Source organism: Scyliorhinus canicula, chromosome 9 (genome assembly GCF_902713615.1).
Source record: "Scyliorhinus canicula chromosome 9, sScyCan1.1, whole genome shotgun sequence".
NCBI lineage: Eukaryota > Metazoa > Chordata > Chondrichthyes > Carcharhiniformes > Scyliorhinidae > Scyliorhinus > Scyliorhinus canicula.
In genome coordinates, this window is record NC_052154.1 from 64,495,009 (window position 1) to 64,514,452 (window position 19,444).

Consider the following 19,444-nt stretch of genomic DNA (forward strand, 5'->3'; position numbering starts at 1 on the left):
TGTAAATGATATTCTGTTAGACCATTCTAACTTTGTTTATTTTGTGTTTTATAAAATGAAAACTTTAATAAAAATATTTATTTTAAGAAAGCATGAGATGGAGTTTTGCCAGGCTTGGATCCCACCGTGACCATGTTCGCCCCTGAGTAGCTGTCATTGGCAAGGTATCCATAAAATTAAGAGTTGTAACCACTTCATCCGCCACTGGTGGGGATGGGGAAATCATGGGCATAGAACATAGAGTGCAGAAGGAGGCCATTCAGCCCATCAGGTCTGCACCGACCCACTTAAGCCCTCACTTCCACCCTATCCCCGTAACCCAATAACGTTTTGGTCACTAAGGGCAATTTAGCATGGCCAATCCACTTAACCTGCACGTCTTTGGACTGTGGGAGGAAACCGGAGCACCCGGAGGAAACCCACGCACACACAGGGAGAATTGCAGACTCTGCACAGACAGTGACCCAGCGGGGAATCAAACCTGGGACCCTGGCACTGTGAAGCCACAGTGCTATCCACTTGTGCTACCGTGCTGCCCCAAATGGTAGACAACTGAGAGTGTCGGCATGGACAATCTGCGTACCAGGGTGGTGTTGAACGAATATTCATACGCGGCGATTAGAAGCGGCCAATGTTGATTTCTGGCTGCTGTGATGGGTATCTTCCCTAAACAGACCAAGCAGTGGCGTTGGTTCCCCCTTCTAGTTACAACCTCAAAACTCACTAACAGGCTTATTAAGCAAAGGGAAGAGAAGGATTAGAACACACTCCACACTTAGGAAGGGGGTCTGGTGCAGATAAATCACACTGGACATTTTTAACTGCCCACAAATTTGCCTTCCAACGGAGGGACAAAGTTATACTGTCTCAATGTTACCACTGGTTATACTGGAATAAACAAAAAAAATTAACATACGAAATGGAAGCAGAAAAAGGTCATTCGGCCCCTCAAGCCTTCTCCACCACTTAATAAGATAATGACTGATCTGTTTGTTTCAAATTCCACAAACCTATTTTGCAAAATACACAAGTGGCACAAAAGCAATTGGAAAAAAATCAAAACACAAATGATAAAATAAGAAGATAAACTGTAAGCAAAAAAATGTGAGCTGAATGAACAATCATATATGTTACAAAGAAGGAAAAATACACATTTATTCACACCTTGCATTTTACAACTGATGAAGTACTTTTAATTGGCGGGCAGCTGACTCCCACAACCAATAATGTGATACAAAATCAGAAAATATTGGACAATCGCAGCAGGTCTGACAGCACCTGTGGAGAGAAAAGTGAGCTAACGTTTCGAGTCTGGATGACTGTCAAGGCTGGAGAGAACTGGAAATAGGGTCAGATTTATACTGTTGTGGGGGGGATGGAGTGGTGGGACTGGATAAAGAGCCAGCAATAGGTGGAGATTGACAAAGATGTCGTGGACAGAAAGACAATAGGAATGTAAATGGCGGTGATTAAGGTTAAGAAGTGTTGATGGTGGCACATAAAGAGATTAGAATGTGTGAATGGCAGAACTAAGATAAGCAATGTGTCAAAAAGGCAACTCAGAACAGGGAAAAGATGGCCCAAAGGGAAGGGGGGAGAAGGGACAATGGTGAGCAAAAAACAGATCGATGGAAGAAATGAAAATAAATTGATAGAAATTAAAATGTGATGAAGGTGGAAGAGAGAGTTCACAGTCTGAAGTTGTTGAACTGAATGTTAAGTCCAGAAGGCTAATCAGAAGATGAGCTGCTGTTCTTTCAGTTTGCACTGGGCTTCACTGGAACATTGCAGCAGGCCAAGGACAGACATGTAGACATGAGAGCAAGACAGTGAGTTGAAATGGCAAGCAACAGGAAGGTCTGGGTTCTTGCTTGTGGACATACTGGAGGTGTCCTGAAAAATGGTCACCCAGTCTGTGTTTAGTCTCTCCAATGTAGAGTAGACCACATTGAGAGCAGGAAATCTAATAGACCAGATTGAAGGAGGTGTATGTGAAGTGCTGGCTCACTTGAGGAGAGTGCTTAGGCCCTGAGATGGTGAGCAGGGAGGAGGGAAAGACGCAGTTGTTACACCTTCTGCAATTGCATAGGGAAGATGCTGTGGGAAGAGGTGTTGTGGGCAATGGAGGAGTGGACCAGGGTATCCGGCAGGGAGCAGTCCCTGCAAAATGCTGACAGGCTGACACCAATTATGTGATAATGACCTGAAATTCTGTTAAGAGATTTCAGTGAAGTATAAATGTTCTGTAGTCTTAGAAACAATATTGTAAAATCTGAAAAGTCCATTATTAGACCAGCATGAAATTAACAACCATTCAGTAGATCTGTGAAGTCCTGAACGGAATGACAACTTTGATTATGTTGAGTAAAACTGAGCAGAGCCAATTATTAGGAGCATGTCTCATTTGAATATGGTGGACTGATGTTTCGTGTACTCTGGAAGTGCAAAAAACGCACATATCATTCCAAACACACTGTAAATAGTATTAAAATACCTTGGACCTTATCACATTAATACTTTATTGAGAAATGTCACAATTTTTCCTGCTGAATATAAATGTGCCAGAACTTATGCAACTGTAAGAATGCATTAACATATGGAGCAGCTCAGTGGTGCAGTAGTTAGCATTGCTGCCTCACGGCGCCAAGGTCTCTGAGGGCTTTGACAAAGGGTCATCTGGACTCGAAACATTAGCTCTTTTCTCTCCCTATAGATGCTGCCAGACCTGCTGAGATTATCCAGCATTTTCTCTTTGGTCATAGCATATGATCTATTTTTTAAAATCTATAAAAACAAGTTAATTTCATTGTCTTACTATAACATCAATGGAAATTATTCAGTTACATGCTGGTTTACCCCATAAACTTGCGGAATCCAAAACTGCTGACCTGTCTAAACTCACAGCAGTCCTCTTCCCCTATCGCCCCTGTGCTTACTGGCCTACATTAGCTCCTAAACAAGCAAAGTTTTGACCTTAAAATTCTCATCCATGTTTTCAAATCACACCTTGGCCTCATCCCACTCGATTTCTGTTATTTTCTCCAGCCCCACAATGTTCCAAGCTACCTGCAGTCCTCTAATTCTTTTTTAAAATAAATTTAGAGTACCCAATTATTTATTTTTCTAATTGAGGGGCAATTTAGCGTGGCCAATCCACCTAGCCTGCACATTATTGGGTTGTAGGGATGAAACCCACGCAAACACCACATGGACAGTGACCCGGGGCCGGGATCGGACCAGGGACCTCGGTGCCGTGAGGCAGCAGTGCTAACCACTGCGCCACCATGCCGCCCCATGCACTCCTCTAATTCTGGCCTCTTATGCAACCCTGATTTTTATTGCTCCATCGTTAGTGGTTGGGCCATTGTTTGCCTGGACTCCAAGCTCTGGAAAACCCATCCTAAACCTCTCTGCCTCCCTAGCTTGTTTTATTATTTAAGGCACTCCTTAAAACCTATCTCTTTGACCAAGCTTTTGGTCATCTCATCTAACATCTCCTTATGTGGTTCGGTGTCATACTTTGTTTTACAATGTTCTATTGTAGCGGCTTGGGACATTTAATTATGTTAAAGGTGTTGTATGAGTTGCTGTTATGGCTTTCAAAGATTTCCCAAAGTTTCTTGGCACAGGGCAAACCATCAATCATAAGTATACTGCATACTGTATAAGGAAATTTAGACCGAGAGCATGAGAGTACCACATACTGGCAATGAATCTATACATGGCTGCCTACCATTCGTAACTTTGGATTTCATTATTTTCATATATATGAAATGGTACCTTATCAGTGTTGACATAGTCAGCAGATAGACTGCATAGTCAGACTTCATTGATGTTGTGTTACCTTGTGCATGTACTTGTAGCCATCTGGGATGGCCACTTCCAGAACACAAAATGGACGCGCACAGAGAATGTAGGGAAATGTGGACAATGCTAGACAGCAAGCAGGCACAGTGCCTGAATGTAAATTTGGGAAGCAGTTACCAGACGGAATCAAAACTCTGGGTCGATTAGCATATTGATGGCCCATCTCCAGGAAACAAAGGGCTAACACTCAGGTAGTTGATATTGTTGCAGAGATCCCGGCCAGAAAGACACAAACAAAGTCAAGGCCAACGGCCACCCAAGACACACCCAGCCATCAGGGCACCTACCCCTTTATTGGTTAAAATCGATAACAATGATCGAGAAGCGGCCCAATTAATTGGGGCCAAGTTTAAGGCCCGCCTAAAAGCGCGCAAAGCCCCTCCAAGTATAAGAAGGAACCCCCACGAGAGATTTGCTCTCTTGGATTCGGCTCTCAAGCAGAGAGACCCGTCCACCAGCATCACCAGAAGCAGTAAGTTCAAGGTCAATGCTCGCTACCAGACGGACGACCTTAGCTGTTCTCCTGTTACCTCTTCGAACCCAACAGCCTCAGATCCAAACAACGGCCATTGTTCCTCTGACTAAGTGGGCACCCGAAATTAAGTATGGGCGTTAGCGATAGAGATAGTTTAATTTGTACTATTGTTGTGCATGAGTAGATCTTACTGTGTGTGTAAATAAATAGTATTGACTTTGAACTAACTAACTGGTGTATTGGCTCTTTGATCAATATTCGGGTTGAACCTTGTGGCGGTATCGAGCGATACCTGGCGACTCTGAAAGTAAACATAATTAGGATTAAGGAAGGCGACCATATTGACTGCTATATTTATAACCAGATAAACAGAGCAACATACTTCAACTGGAATATTATGAATTATACTTTAAATATTTCTTATCGCAGTGATGTGCCACCAGGCGGCAGTCACAGAATCATAAAGCTGAACATACCTGTACCTGTATTGTTCTATTCAGATTTAGTAAAGAGCAACATGTTGTGTCCCTTAATAATAATAATAATAATAACAATAATCTTTATTAGTGCCACAGGTAGGCTTACATTAACACTGCAATTTCTGATGTAGGATAGTTTGTCCAGATGGTGCAATAAGGCACTTCTCTAGAAACAGGAAAATAATTTGAGGCAGAGTACACAAGGGTAACAGGCACATTGACCCTGATATTTAGATGGAGGTTGTGAGATCGGGGATGCAACGGTCTTCCTGAATTTAACTGAATTCCTGAAGGAACTAATTATAATTTTTTCTTCCGTTTTCCTCCCAGCAACTAGCCAAATTGACAGGCAAGTTAGCTGCTAGTTTGAAGACAAAAGGCAAGAGGTTGCAGTTCAGAAGCTTTAGGGATGGTCCCTGACAACTGGGTGGATAGTGAACTAAGATTACTACTGGAGGTAGGGTCCCACCTTTGGGGAGGGGAAGGAAAGAGAGTGAGAGAGAGAGAAATCATGGCTTAGGGGTGTGAGTGGACTGTGGTAGGGAGAGGCTGTTAAATTAAGTCCTTTATTGAAGGGCCAGTGAGTCTGTTGCTCCTCTTGAAGTGCTGTAAAATGCACTTGAGTTATTGAGCAGCAGTCACCTTCCTTTTGTCAGGTTTCCCGAGTCCTGGGAAACCCTTGCAGCAATTTTAAATTTGAATCAGACTCCCAATTACATATTTTTTTAAATTTAGAGTTCCCAATTATTTTTTTCCAATTTAGGATGGCCAATCCACCTAACCTGCACATCTTTGGGTTGTGGGGGTGAAACCCACACAGACACTGGGAGAATGTGCAAACTCCACACACACAGTGACCCGGGACTGGGATCAAACCCAGGTAGCACTGTAAATAAATAAATAATTTTTAATGTCACAAGTAAGCTTACATTAACACTGCAATGAAGTTACTGTAAAAAAGCCCCTAGTTGCCACATTCCGCCACCTGTTCGGGTACACAGAGGGAGAATTCAGAATGTCCAAATTACCTAACAGCACGTCTTTCGGGACTTGTGGGAGGAAACCGGAGCGCCAGGTGGAAACCCACACAGACACAGGGAGAACCTGCAGACTCCGCACAGACAGTAACCCAAGCCGGGAATCAAACCTGGGACCCTGGAGTTGTGAAGCAGCAGTGCTAACCACTGTGCTACCGTGCCGCCCAGGCTCTCAATTATTTTATGTTAAATATATTAATGATGGATTTCCGGTGGCGGCTGTATGTTGAACAGTTGAACATGTGGTGGCTCCTGCCAGGGTACTTTGATTTTGGCCATTTTTGCCGAGTTTATGGGAGATCTTTGGGAGGAAATTGGTTTACTTCGATGGCATAAGATCGCCTCATACGAGTAATGTCTGGTAAATATAACACAAGGTAGATGTCAGGCAAGGGATTGTCGTCAGACTCAGATATTCCTTGAGCCTCAGTGGGGGGAGCATGGCAGAGGCTTGTGCTGCATCATTTGCTCCTCCGTGGTTGATTGAAACGTTGGCTAGCTTCTTGACAGACAAATTTAAGAAGCAGCGGCAGGCGATCACTGAGGACCTGGAGAAGAGAATGGAGGGGTCTTTGGAAATGTTGCACCGGTGGATAGAGGTACAAGGTGCAATGACACAGAAGGTGGAGGTGGCATTCTCTGATCATAGTGATCGGATCGTTTCCCTGGAGGCAGAGTTGGCGTTGTTGGCTGAGGAGCACAAAGTGCTAAAGACCAAGGTTGACGATCTGGAGAACCGCTCCAGATGGCAAAACATAAGCATCGTTGGGCTATTGGAGGGCTCATACTCCAAGGACTATGTCTAAGATGTTTAGAAAGTTTAGAAAAGGGTCATTGCAGACCCCTCCTTGATTGGACCAGGCCCATCGATCGCTGAAGTAGATGTGGGTCGCCACCAAGACGTTGGGCAGAGCTGGTGAGAAGGCTTGCAACGTTCCCTATGGCCAAGACCATGCTGTACGAGCGCAACGTGAGGTTCGATGTGGTCTGTCTGGCTCGAATACGATGCAAATGTGTTTGTCAAGAAGCACGGACTGGGGGTGAACTAAAGTGCTTAAGAACTGAGGAGTTTATTTGTTCGCTGTTAGATTCATCTGTACCTGTATTTTTTGTGGGATTTTGTACTGTGGGGGAGGGCATGGGGTTGTTGTTGATGGGTTGATGGGTGTTTTTACTGGGCAAAGGTGGGGTTTGTATATTGTACTGTTAGAGTTGTTTGAGGGAGGGGGTGTTTATTTTGCTCCATTGTTCTGTTTTAAAGTTTGGTATGGGCAAGGGGCTGATTGTTGATATACTGTTTAGTTGCCTTTGATTTTTACCCTGTGCAGGGCTCACCCTGCCAGCAGTATAGCAATTCACTGGAGTGGAGAAGGGGGAGATGTTTGCAGGTTGTTACCATTGGGGTGTTTTTTTTTCTGTTTCTTGAAGGTAATGGGCTGAGCCAGTTTGTTTCTGTCTTGTTTGGGATTGGAGACAAGGAAGAGGGGAAGGGGGCTTTTATTCTTCTGTTGGTTGTTGTTTGGCTTTCTGGGCGGTGGGGAGGGGGAGGAGGGGTAGACTGCCAACAATTCCTTTGTTTTTGGGCTGGCTTTATGGGATATGTGGTGGCCATCTTGGGTGGTGCAGGCTGGGGCACTTCTGCATGACCTCACAGCTGATCCTGGGTCGGGGGTGTGGGTGTGGTCAGAGGTGGCTAGTTGACAACTTGGACTATAAGGGGGTTAAAGATCCCAGTAAAAAGGTCCCGGGTGTCACCTGAGAAGTTTGAAAGCTGATGTGGTTTTTCTACAGGAGATCCATTTGAGAATCAAGGGTCAAACAAGGTTGCGAAGGGATGGGTGGGGCAGGTATATCACTCAAGTTTTGACTGTAGGGTGTGGGGGGCCGCTGTGTTGATTAATAAGAGGGTGGCTTTTTTTGTGGTTAAGATATTAGCAGACCCAGGTGGGAGGTTTATAATCGTCAGTTGGCGGGCACATGAGTGGTGTTGGCAATAAATTGGGATGGCATGGTATTCATTAATAAGGTGCTGGCTTCTATCCCAAAACTCAATTTGCATCAGTTATTTGTGTGTGTGGGGGGGACTTAAATTGTGTTCTGGATCCCAGGTTGGATAGGTTGAGTCCCAAGTCTCTGAATCCATCAAGGGTGGCAAAGGAGTTATTGGTGTTCATGGAGCAGATGGTGGGGGGGACCGGTGGAGATATAGATATCCGAGCGATAAGGAGCTTTCTTTCTTTTCCTACGTCCGTGGGTTTACTCCCGGATTGACTTCTTTGCGAATGGTTAGGTCTCATCTCCCTGGGGTAAGGAGGTCATGGCACTCATTGATCGTTATCATAGAATCCCTTGGTGCAGAAGGAGGCCATTCGGCCCATAAAGTCTGCCCCGACCCTCTGAAAGAGCACCCTATCTAGGCCCAATCCCGTACCCTATCCCTGTATTCCTACCTAGGGGCAATTTGGCATAGACAATCCACCTAACCTGCAAATCCTTCGACTGTGGGAGGAAACCAGAGCACCCGGAGGACACCCACGCAGATGCGGGAAGAATGTGCAAAATCCACATCTGAGGTTGGAATCGAACCCGGGTCTTTGGTGCAGTGAGGCAGCAGTGCAGATCACTGTGCAGCCCCATTAGCTTGGATCATGCTCCGCATTTTGTGACCTGATGTTGGAGCCAGGTCGCTTTCAGTGACCCCCCTGTGGAGAACGGACATGGCGTTGCTCGTGGATAAGAGATTTTGTGAGCGTGTATCCTCTGCCATTGGGGAGTATGTGGTGTTCAACAGGAATGAGGTGATCTCGCCTTCCACGCTCTGGGAAGCCCTGAAGGCAGCTATTGGGGAGGCGATAATCTCTTACAAGGTATGTAGGGATAAATCTGGAAAGGTGGAGAGGCAGAGGCTGGTGGACTCCATTCCCGAGGTGGACTGCCAGGACTCGATCATCCCAACACCAGAGTTATTGGCGGACAGAAAGATATTGCAAATGGATTTGAGTTGTTGTCAACGGGAACGACGGTGAGCCAGTTGCAACACTCGAGGGGGACCTGAATATGAGGAGAAGGCCAGCCATCTATTAGCTCACCAGCTGAGACAGCATGCAGCCTACCAGGAGATAGTGCCAATCAGGATCTCAGGTGGCGGGTTGGTTTCTGCCCCAGAGAAGGTTAATGAGGTGTTTGAGGCCTTCTACTGGGGGCTGTATAAGTGAGAGCCCCCGGAAGAGCGTTCATCAATGATCCAATTTTTGGATGGGTTGACCTACCCAAAGGTGGACGGGAGAGAAGGCAGGATTTGGAGGTGCTGATAGGGCCAGAGGAGGTCATGAAATGTATTCAGTTAATGCAGACGGGAAAAACACCAGGTCCGGATGGATTCCCTATTGAATTTTACAAACAGTTTGCTGGGCAGTTGGTCCCACTTCTGATGGATATGTTTCATGATTCTGTGTCCTGGGGGGTGTTGCCGTGTTGGTGCAGGCATCGATTTCCTTGAATCTGAAGAAGGACAAAGATTCCACGGAATGTGGGTTGTATCAATCTATTTCGTTGTTAAACGCTGCCGCTAGGTTGTTGGCTAAGGTGTTGGCAATGTGTTTGGAGCCGTGCCTAGCTGGGGTGATTTCAGAGGAGCAGTCTGGATTTGTTAAGGGCCAACAGCTGTCGGCCAATATTAGGAGATTGTTAAATGTTGTGTTGTTGCCCTCCTTAGGGACTGAGACAGATGTGATTATTTTGATGGACACTAAGAAAGCATTTGATTTAGTTGAGTGGGGGTACCTCTTTGAGATCCTTGGGTGATTTGGCTTTGCATCAAAATTTATTTCATGGATTGGGCTTTTGTACAGGATCCCCATCACGAGTATACATACAAATGCCCTGAGCTCAGAGTATTTCCAACTGAACAGGGGTAGAAGGCAGGGGTGGTCATTGTCTCTGCTTTTGTTTGCCTTAGCAACTGAGCCACTGGTCATTGCACTGCGGCTGTCTATCAGATGGAGGGAGATAGAGCGTGGGGGGAGGGAGCATAGAATATCTTTATTGTCATGTGAGGGTCCCGTTAAGAGGTGTGTTTTATCAAATGGCTGCAGTGATGTCATTGTGTGGGTGGAGCTGGGCTGTGATTCTGTCTTTTACTTCCGTTTTGAGCTGGAAGCTGCTTTGTGGCTCTGAGTTTTATGGTTTCATTTTCAGTTGGGAGCTGCATTCAAACAAAGAAGGTGTATTTTTGGTCTCGCTCTCTGCATGCTAAAGAATGTCTCTGGATCACTTGATAACTTCAAAGTAATACCTGTTTTCTGTAAGGAATACAAACCTACTGTTTTATAGAAAAGGGTGCATGGCTTATGAATGTTGTTAGGAAAGTTATTAAGGGTTACCTATCGAGAACTGTGGGCAGGATTCTCCGATAATGGAGCTAAGTGTTGACGCCATCATAAACGCCGGGGCGTTTTACAACTGCGTCATCTGGCTGCTAGGAGCAGCAATCCTGCATCGCACAGTGGGCTAGCACGGCACTGGAGCACTTCATGCAGCTCCAGCTGCCGATACTGGTGCCAGCATGTGCGGCACGGGTCCGCGCATGGGTTGCTGTATCTATGCCGGTCCCAGAGCAACATGGCGGAGTCCTACGGGGCGCGGCGCGGAGGAACATAGCCAGCCCGCCGATCGGTAGCCCCCGATCGCTGGCCTGGCCACCGTGGAGCCCTCTCCAGAGTCGGCTCCCCTTCCCCCCACCAGGATGGCCCCCGCAACCAGAACACTGACGTCCCGCTGGGTAGGACCACACACGAATGACACCGGCGGGACTCGGTGGGCATTCGGCCTGTCGAGCCCCCGACCGGCGCCGTGGCGACTGTGCCAACGCCATTGGCAGCGATTCTCCGGTCGCCAGAGAATCGGCGGCCCGGCATCGGAGCGGCATCGTGGAATTCGCGATTCTCCGACCTGGCGCGGGATCAGAGAATCCCGCCCTATATCTTTAGGGGGCTATTTGTGTTGGTAGTTGATAAGATGTTTTCTGTGTGTTTATAAAATGTTAACTGGATTCATAGAATAAACATTGTTTTGTTTCAAAATACTTAAGATTCTCTGTTGCATAACACCTGGAGCCCTTGTGCTCCTCATAACCAAAATCTATTAAAAGTTGTCGGTTAGGTGAATTCCATGATATATTTTGGTGTTCTCTAAACCCTAACATTATATGCAGATGATTTGCTGCTATATACCACGGATCCATTCTGCAATGTGGGGGAGATAATGAAGTTGCTCAGGAAGTTTGACTCCTTTCCGAGGTATAAGCTGAATCTAGGCAGGAGTGAATGTTTTCCGGTGAACTCCCGGGGAGGGCAGCTGATGTGGGGAAGCTGCCCTTTCGTCCAGCCAGGACTAGCTTTCATTATCTGGGAATCTGGGCAGCCCATGACTGGGCCTCGCTCCATAAACTTAACTTTGCTAGTCTGGTGGACGGGGTGAAGGCTGATTTGAAAACGTGGGACTCCCTCCCTCTGAACTTTAGCGGGAAGGATCCAGAGGGTGAAGATGAATATTCTCCCAAGATTTTTGTTTTAGCTCCAGTGTCTCCCGTCATCATTCAGGGCATGGGAGAGTGATGGGTTGGAGACGTTTAGGGACATGTTTCTTGGAGGTAGGTTCACCGGCCTAAATTAGTTGTAAGAGAAGTTCCAGCTACCAAGAGGGAATGTTTTCAGGTGTGTGATTTTTAATGTAAGAAGCTTTGTTAATATCCCCTAGCTGTGGTGGTGAAGGGGGGGGGGGGGGGGGGGGGGGGGGGGGGGGGGGCGATGGAAGGGTTCTATTTGAGATAGCAGCCTTGCATCTCCTTTTTCAGGGAACTGGTTATCATCAGCTGTTGGGGGAGTACGGGATTGTCTTTTTTTGTTAAGGGTTTGCTTTCTTTTTTTTTTGTTTTATAAATTTAGATTATCCAATTATTTTTTCCAATTAAGGGGCAATTTAGCGTGGCTAATCCACCTACTCTGCACATTTTTTTGGGTTGTGGGGGCGAAACCCACGCAGACACGGGGAGAATGTGCAAACTCCACACGGACAGTGACCCAGAGCCGGGATCGAACCTGGGACCTCAGCGCCGTGAGGCGGTTGTGAAGGGTTTGCTTTCTTTATGGGTGGTGAGGGAGGAGGGGAAGGGAGGTCTGGGGATTGGATAGGTATAATGTGTGTCTAATATTGTGCTGGGATTTGCTGTATTGTTGTTGGTTTTGTTATAATAAAAATCTTGTTTGATTAAAATCTTTATGAAGTGTCCCACCTCTCAGTGGTGGATACATGGCACATTGAAGAGGTACTCTTCATTTTTAACCTTTAACCCGTTCCCTGGTTATCATGGGAGTTCAACATAAAGGCAATAATCCAGAAATGTCTCACCTCTGCCCTTGGTAGGCAATTGGGACTGGGCAAAATCTGAAAACTGGGATGAAGGAGAAGACATCTACTGTGAAATATTATCATTGTTCGTTTCTGTTAATCTACTTCAATTCCGGGAAGTCAAAACCTGTCCTTGAATTAAATTACAATCAGCCCAATAGCAACATAGTATTTTTCTGAATGGAGAAGCCATTGGAAAATACCAATATATTTGGTTGCTTTGGGATATTTATGTCTCCACTTATATTTGCCTCTCTAATTACACTTTATCCATGTAGCCAAACTCTGTAAAGCAGAATAATTGATTTCAGTAAGTGTTCTTTTTTTTTTTTGCCACAGCCTTATGAAAATTGACCCCTAAAGTTCATGCTGCAGCGCAAACCTGCCCAATGGGCAAGAGTATAGCTGTGGAAATGAATGCATCAACACTGGTTGTCTCTGACGCCTGCAACAAGTGAGCTACTCAAAAGAATCCCAAAAGATTCTGAATTACTGGAAGATTCAGCCTTCAATAAGGGCCGGCACTTTGCGCTCCGTTCGCATTGGGTAGATTCGTTGATGGGAGCAGAAAATATTGTGAGAAGTACAAAGTTGCGTTTTGCATTAGTGTGAACACATGACATGATTGTCCCCATCTCCTGTCAATGACGAGGCGCATTTACCGATATATCAGCAACCTCATTTGAATACGATATGTAATTCTCATGCTCACGTGTTGGAATCATGCCCTACCGTCAAAAAAAATCCATTGAGCAGCATGGTGGCACAGTGGTTAGCACTGTTGCCTCACGGCATCGAGGACACGGGTTCAATCCCGGCCCTGAGTCACTGTCTGTGTGGAGTTAGCATATTCTCCCCGTGTCTGCTTGGGTCTCTCTCCCACAACCCAAAGATGTGCAGGTTAGGTGGATTGGCCACGCTAAACCGCCACTTAATTGGGAAAAAAAAATTGGGTACTCTAAATTTATTTTTAAAAAAGAAAAGAAAACATCCATGGCCGTGTGACAGCAGAATGGCATGAAGCCCAACTGGCATCTGAAGGCGTGCACCTGGTGAGCCGATCTCCCAGGGGAGGTCAGGTGAGTGTAGTGCTCAGGAGGGAGAGGGTCATGCCCGGGTCCAACCCAGGATGTACCCTGGCACTCTGGCACTTCCTGGGTATTACCCAGACACTTCCAGGCTGTGTCCAGGCAGCCCCTGAGCAGTGCCGATATACTGCCTGGACAGTGCCAGGGGATACCTGGGGTTGCTCAAGGGGCACCAGAATGAATTCCAGGGTTAACTAATTTGGTTGCTGGGATGGCCTTTAAAAATAATGGCGTCCCAATCCTCGTGTTTCAAAATTGCTCGTGTGGCAGGCGAATTAGAGGACGGCCCACTGGATATAAATTGTGGGACCCGTCCCTTCATGCTTTTTTCTCTAAGTCCTGGACTATGTGGCGGAGAAAGCCGCCATTGCTGTCAGCAGTTTCAATGCTGCTTTTCCCACCTGACATCGAATTTTGCCGATATCTGGGAAAATCTCACCAAAAGATTTTTACAGTATTTATTTCAACTTCTTAGGTTATTTTCCTATTCCATAGAATTTACGGCTGTTGGCCCAAAATATCCATGCCAGTATTTACCCTTCACATGGGCCTCCTCCTTTTTCATCTTACCCGGCTAACTTATCTTTTTCTTTTTTTCCTTCATGTCCTTATCTAGCTTTCCCTCAAATACACCTTTGCGATGTGTCTCAATTACTCATGTGGTAACAAGTTCCTCATTCTAACCACTCTCTTCTCCCACTTGAAGTCTGTGGATCTCCCCATTGGGAGATAGTGATGGTCTGCAACACAGGTTATTTTAGGATATTGTTCTTCGATTGACTTTCTGAAATTGTTATTCAAATGCACCAATCTTTTCCCCTTCTATAATTTTAAATTGGCTCTTCTTGTGGAATTTCATCAAACAGCCTGACCAAAGATTCATGAGACAGCTCATTTACACCAACATTTTAATCTTTTCAGCTGAGAGTTTGAAGACACATTCCTTCAAACAGCTGGATTGTCATCCTGGTGTTTTTGTAAGGTTTGTTGCATCCTTCAGTGCGAAATGCAATCAAATCCCATGTTCAATAACCAGGCTGTGCTAAGTTAGTTGATCTGAGCTGGGGCAGTAGTAGAAACACTACCAAGAGTCTCAGTGTCTCTGGATATGAAAGCGATGAGTGTGAATGTGTGGCAGAAACAGAAAGAAAAATATAATAATAGCAATGATAACCTATATGTCCTTTGTTTAATTGCTTTAGTAGGTATATTCAAATGGATTGGAATTATTTTTCTCTGTCTCCCCAGGCCTATAGGGCCAGTGTTACACTACTTGATAGCAAGGTTCTCATAACTGAATTTCTATTTGTCATCTGCCTTCTTGGGAAGCACCTTCCCTTGGCAGTCTGGCCTATATCAGGAACTCGGCTAGGCCGGAGGTATAATGGGCATGAATCAGTACTCAGATGGAAGCAGTTTATTTCTGTTTTAAAGGAATAGTTTGCTTTGCAATGGTTAATATGAATTTTGTGTCTGTCATTGTCTTTAATATTCCCAAACCTACCAGAATTTATAAGCTAAAACTTGTGAAACATGTTAGGCTAGGGAAACAATAAAGATTATCAAGCAGGTTCAATTATACAAATTGTAGCATGTTTATCACCCTATCACCCGGTATTTTGTTCTGGTAACTCTTCTGCATTCCATTCCACTGACAGCTCCCTGATAACAATGGACAAAGCAGCTGTGTTATGCAACAGTGATTCCTCATGCTGGATTGGTTTAGTGCTCACAGAATTAAATAGGTTTCCCCGGGTATTAACATATCTGACACAACCAACTTTCTGGTCTCGACTTTGAGTCTAGCCATGAGCTAGGTGGGGCCAATCAGACGTTAGGATGACGACTGTCAAGCTGGTTCTCCATCTGTTTATCTCCATCTGGTTATTCATGAAGGCCCCGCCTTCTCAACCTTGCCCCTTGCCTGAGGTGTGGTGATCCTAAGGTTAAACCTCCACCAGTCAGCTCTCCCCACTCAAAGGGGAAAGTAGCCTATGGTCATCTGGGACTATGGTGACTTTACCTTACCGTATCATCTGTTTAGCACCTCCTATAAGTTTTAAGTGCCATTTCCTTCTGGTGCCTGGTAAGTTGATAGTCTTCACCTGTGAAGGAGACCCTAATGAAGTATCAACATCAGTTTTACAATTTTCGATGCTTCCAGTGCAATATCCCTATTGTATTAATCAACTAACATAAAACAATAAGTACAGATTTGAGGGCCTGAGCTGTTGATGGAAATATATCGAGTGTAGCCGTGGGCCTGGGAAAATTGATTGAAGACTGACCTGTTTGTCAACTCGCCCCTTAAGTTTTAAAATATCTGTTTTGTCACTTGGTGTTCAGGTAGCTTTGCCTCAATGTCATAAACTGCACCGCAGTGAGTGTCTCCATGGGAATAATGCCCTCCTGGTTGTGTTTCTCAGACACAGAGGAATTACGCAATGCAGGTCAGACAGCTCCAGAGCCATTCTGCATCTGCTCGTCAGTGCACTCACACCACAGTTACACGAGGAGCAGCGTGGGTACATACCTGCATTTGCAGTCATACTCACCCACAAGAATGCTAATGCCATTGGCTGTGAAGGTCATAACATTGATAACATCCTTCACATTCTATGCCTCTGGATTGTTCTAAGGTGATATTAGCAACATCCCCAACACTCTTTGATCCACAGTGCATTAATGCAGGGTTTTTCAAATGCGGGTACGTCGCGGAGTGATTGGTCGCGGTATTCCCAATCACAGGAGATGTGCCCAACAGCCGTGACTGACTTTATGAAAGCCGGCCGTGACCAGCTTTGAAATTGAGAATGCAGGCCGCGACTGTGTTTTCAATACGAATGAGGCAGTCTTCCCGCCAGAAGCGGTGGTACCCGCCAGGAGGGATTCAGATACCTGGATAATTGGGGCTCATTCTGGGGTAGGTGGGACCTTTACAAACGGGATGGTCTACACCTGAACCAGAGGGGTACCAATATCCTGGGGGTGAAATTTGCTAATGCTCTTCGGGAGGGTTTAAACTAATTCAGCAGGGGGATGGGAACCAGGGGCGGGATTCTCCCCTATCCGGCGTGACGGGGGGTCCCGGCATAGGGGAGTGGCGCCAACCACTCCGGGGTCCGGCCTCCCCAAAGGTGGGGAATTCTCCGCACCTTTGGGGGCTAGCCCCGTGCTGCCGCCACCAGAGGTGGTTCAAACCTCGGCGGCGGGAGAGGCCTCCCAGTGGCGGGACTTCGGCCCATCTGGGCCAGAGAATCGCCGCAGGGGCCTCTCCGATCGGAGTGGCGAGATCCCCGCCCCCGCCACTTCCCGGGTGGCAGAGAATCTCTGCCACGGCGGGGGCGGAATTTTCGGCGGCCCCAGGCGATTCTCCGACCCTGCTGGGGGTCAGAGAATTTTGCCCCTGAATTGTAGCTCCAGTGTACAGGAGGTTGAAAGTAGTGAGGTCATGAGCAAGGTTTCAAGGTTCCTGAGGAAGGAGCAGTGCTCCGAAAGCTAGTGTTTGAAACAAACCTGTTGGACTTTAACCTGGTGTTGTCAGACTTCTTACCGAAATACATGTAGACAACATCCACAATCCTTCCCTCATCAATCAATTTTGTCACCTCTTAAAAAAATTCAATCAAATTAGTGTGACATGACCTCCCTCGAACAAAACCACGCTGTCTGGCGCTAATGAAAGCATTCACTTCCAAATGTGCATAGATCCTAGCCGGGATTCTCCAAAATCACAGCCAAGTGTTGACGCCGGCGTAAAAACCGGCGCGAGCGTCTCCTACGTCAACGGGCCTCCAATCCCAAGCCTTCACCCCTTCCTCAGCTAGTATGTTGCCGGAGTACTGTCCGCTGATCCGGCGCTCGAAAGCCGGCGCGCCACGGCCGGAGGGGGTCCATGCATGCGCACCATAGCCAGCACGGGTCCGCACATGCATGCGCGTGGGTTACTGTTTCGGCGTCGGGCCCCGGGAAATATGGCGGAGCTCTACAGGGGCCCGGCGTGGAGGAACATAGGCCCCCCCCCCGGAATTAGCCCGCCCGCCATTCGGTAGGCCCCGATCGTGGGCCTGGCCACCGTGGATGCACCCCTTGTAGTCGGATCCCACTGCCCCCCCCTCCCGCACCACCAGGACGGCCTCTGCAGCCAGAACTCTGAGGTCCCGCTGGGCAGGACCATACGTACCCATGCCGGCGGGACTCGGCGGGCACTCAGCCCATCGAAGCGTGGAGAACAGCCGGAGGGGGGTTGCTTTCAATGGCCCCCCACCGGCCCGGTGGCGACCCCACAAGCGCGATTGGCGCCGATTCTCTGGTCGCCGGAGAATCGGCAGCCCGGCGTTGGAGTGGTGCAGTGCAATCCTTGCCCCCCCCCCCCCCCCCCCCCCCCCCCCCCCGGGCGATTCTCCGACCCAGCAAGGTATCGGAGAATCCCAGTCCCTATCTCGGAGAATCTTTTCCAACAATTTCACTATCACTGATGTCAAGCTCACTGGCCTATAATTACCCGGATCATCCTTGCAATCCTCCTTAAATAACGGTACAATATTGGCTATCCTCCAATCCTCTGGGGTCTCACCTATGGCCAATGAGGATACAAAGATTTCTGTGAGAGGCCCAGCGATTTCATCTCTTGCCTCCCTCAGTAATCTGGGATAGATGCCATCTGACCCTGGGAGTTTGTCTACCTAAATACTCCTTAACACACCTAACACTTGCTCCCTCGTAATATCAACCTGTTCTAAAGTGTTTACACATTCCTCTGAGACACCACCAATCAATATGTCCCTCTCCTTTGTGAATACCGATGCAAAAAACTCACCTACTTCCTCTGGTTCTATACATAATTTTCTTCCTTTGTCCTCAAGTGGACCAGCTCTTTCTCTAGCTGCTCTCTTGTTCCTAATATACGTATAAAATGCCTTGGGTTTCTCCTTCATCCTGTCTGCCAAGGACATTTCATGACCCCTATTTGCCCAGCTTGAGCTCTTTTCTACTTTCCTTGTATTCCTCAAGTGCTTTATCTGTTTTTAGTTGCCTGTACCTCACATATGCATCTTTTTTCTTTTTGATAAGATTCTCAATTTCCCTGGTCAGCCATACTTCCCGAATCCTGCCTTTGCTGTCCTTCCATTGCAAATACCTCTGGCACTGCCATTTACTCCATGTTGGGGCAAGATGTTGCAAGACTACATACAAGGCCGTACACATGGTGCATGTTGCACTTCGGAACCTGAGCAGTACAATGCTAGTCACGGTCCCCAAAGAATTGAACGAATGCTCAGAATGCATCCTCCTTATGAAATCCAATCACATGAGGCCAGGAACCCAAGGTTCATCGGCAAAGGGACAATACAGACAGGCCATCAGTCAATAGCTTCCTGTTTTCCTTTCTCCACTTGCAGCTACTCCTGGTTCTTTGTTCTTTTAGTCTCAGCCAATTTATTCCATCCCAAATTGTTGCCAAATCGTCTGCAGAGACATATCCAAACTTGAGTGGGTTACAGAGGCAGACATGTAGTGTGAAGGAAAATCATATCCAGTGCCACTGATTTTCTGATTCTCTCTGGGGGCAGGCGAGGTATCTTATTGATATTACAATTTTGGACAACGCAGGCTTCCAGACAAAGGGGTGGCATGCTAAAGAGTATCTGATTTGTTACGACTAAACAAACAAGGATAAGTAGAAATAAGGAAATGATTAGTTCCAATCCTGAGATGGGTCATTCCTCCAGCTTCCTTATCTCATTTCCCTTTATTGGTGTATTTCTTCAGGGATTGCAGTCTTTTTCCTGGAACAGGGTTAGTGCACAAGTGTTAAGGCGTCCTCCTGTGCGTGTTCTCACTTTTGTTACAATTTACCATCTGCTGCAAGCAGAGCAAAAGATGAGAAGTTACAATTGTCATTATGATATACAATGTTGCCTAAGTGTCTGCAGAGGGTGTAATGACATGTGCAACATGCAGCTCTGTTAGAGAACATAGTTGTTTAAAGCAAGTGAGGATGTGAGTAAAGGAGAGATTAACAACCTCAGCTCCCTACCCTGAGTATGCAGTATCAAGGGATGGGTAGGGAACTGCACGTCAATATTT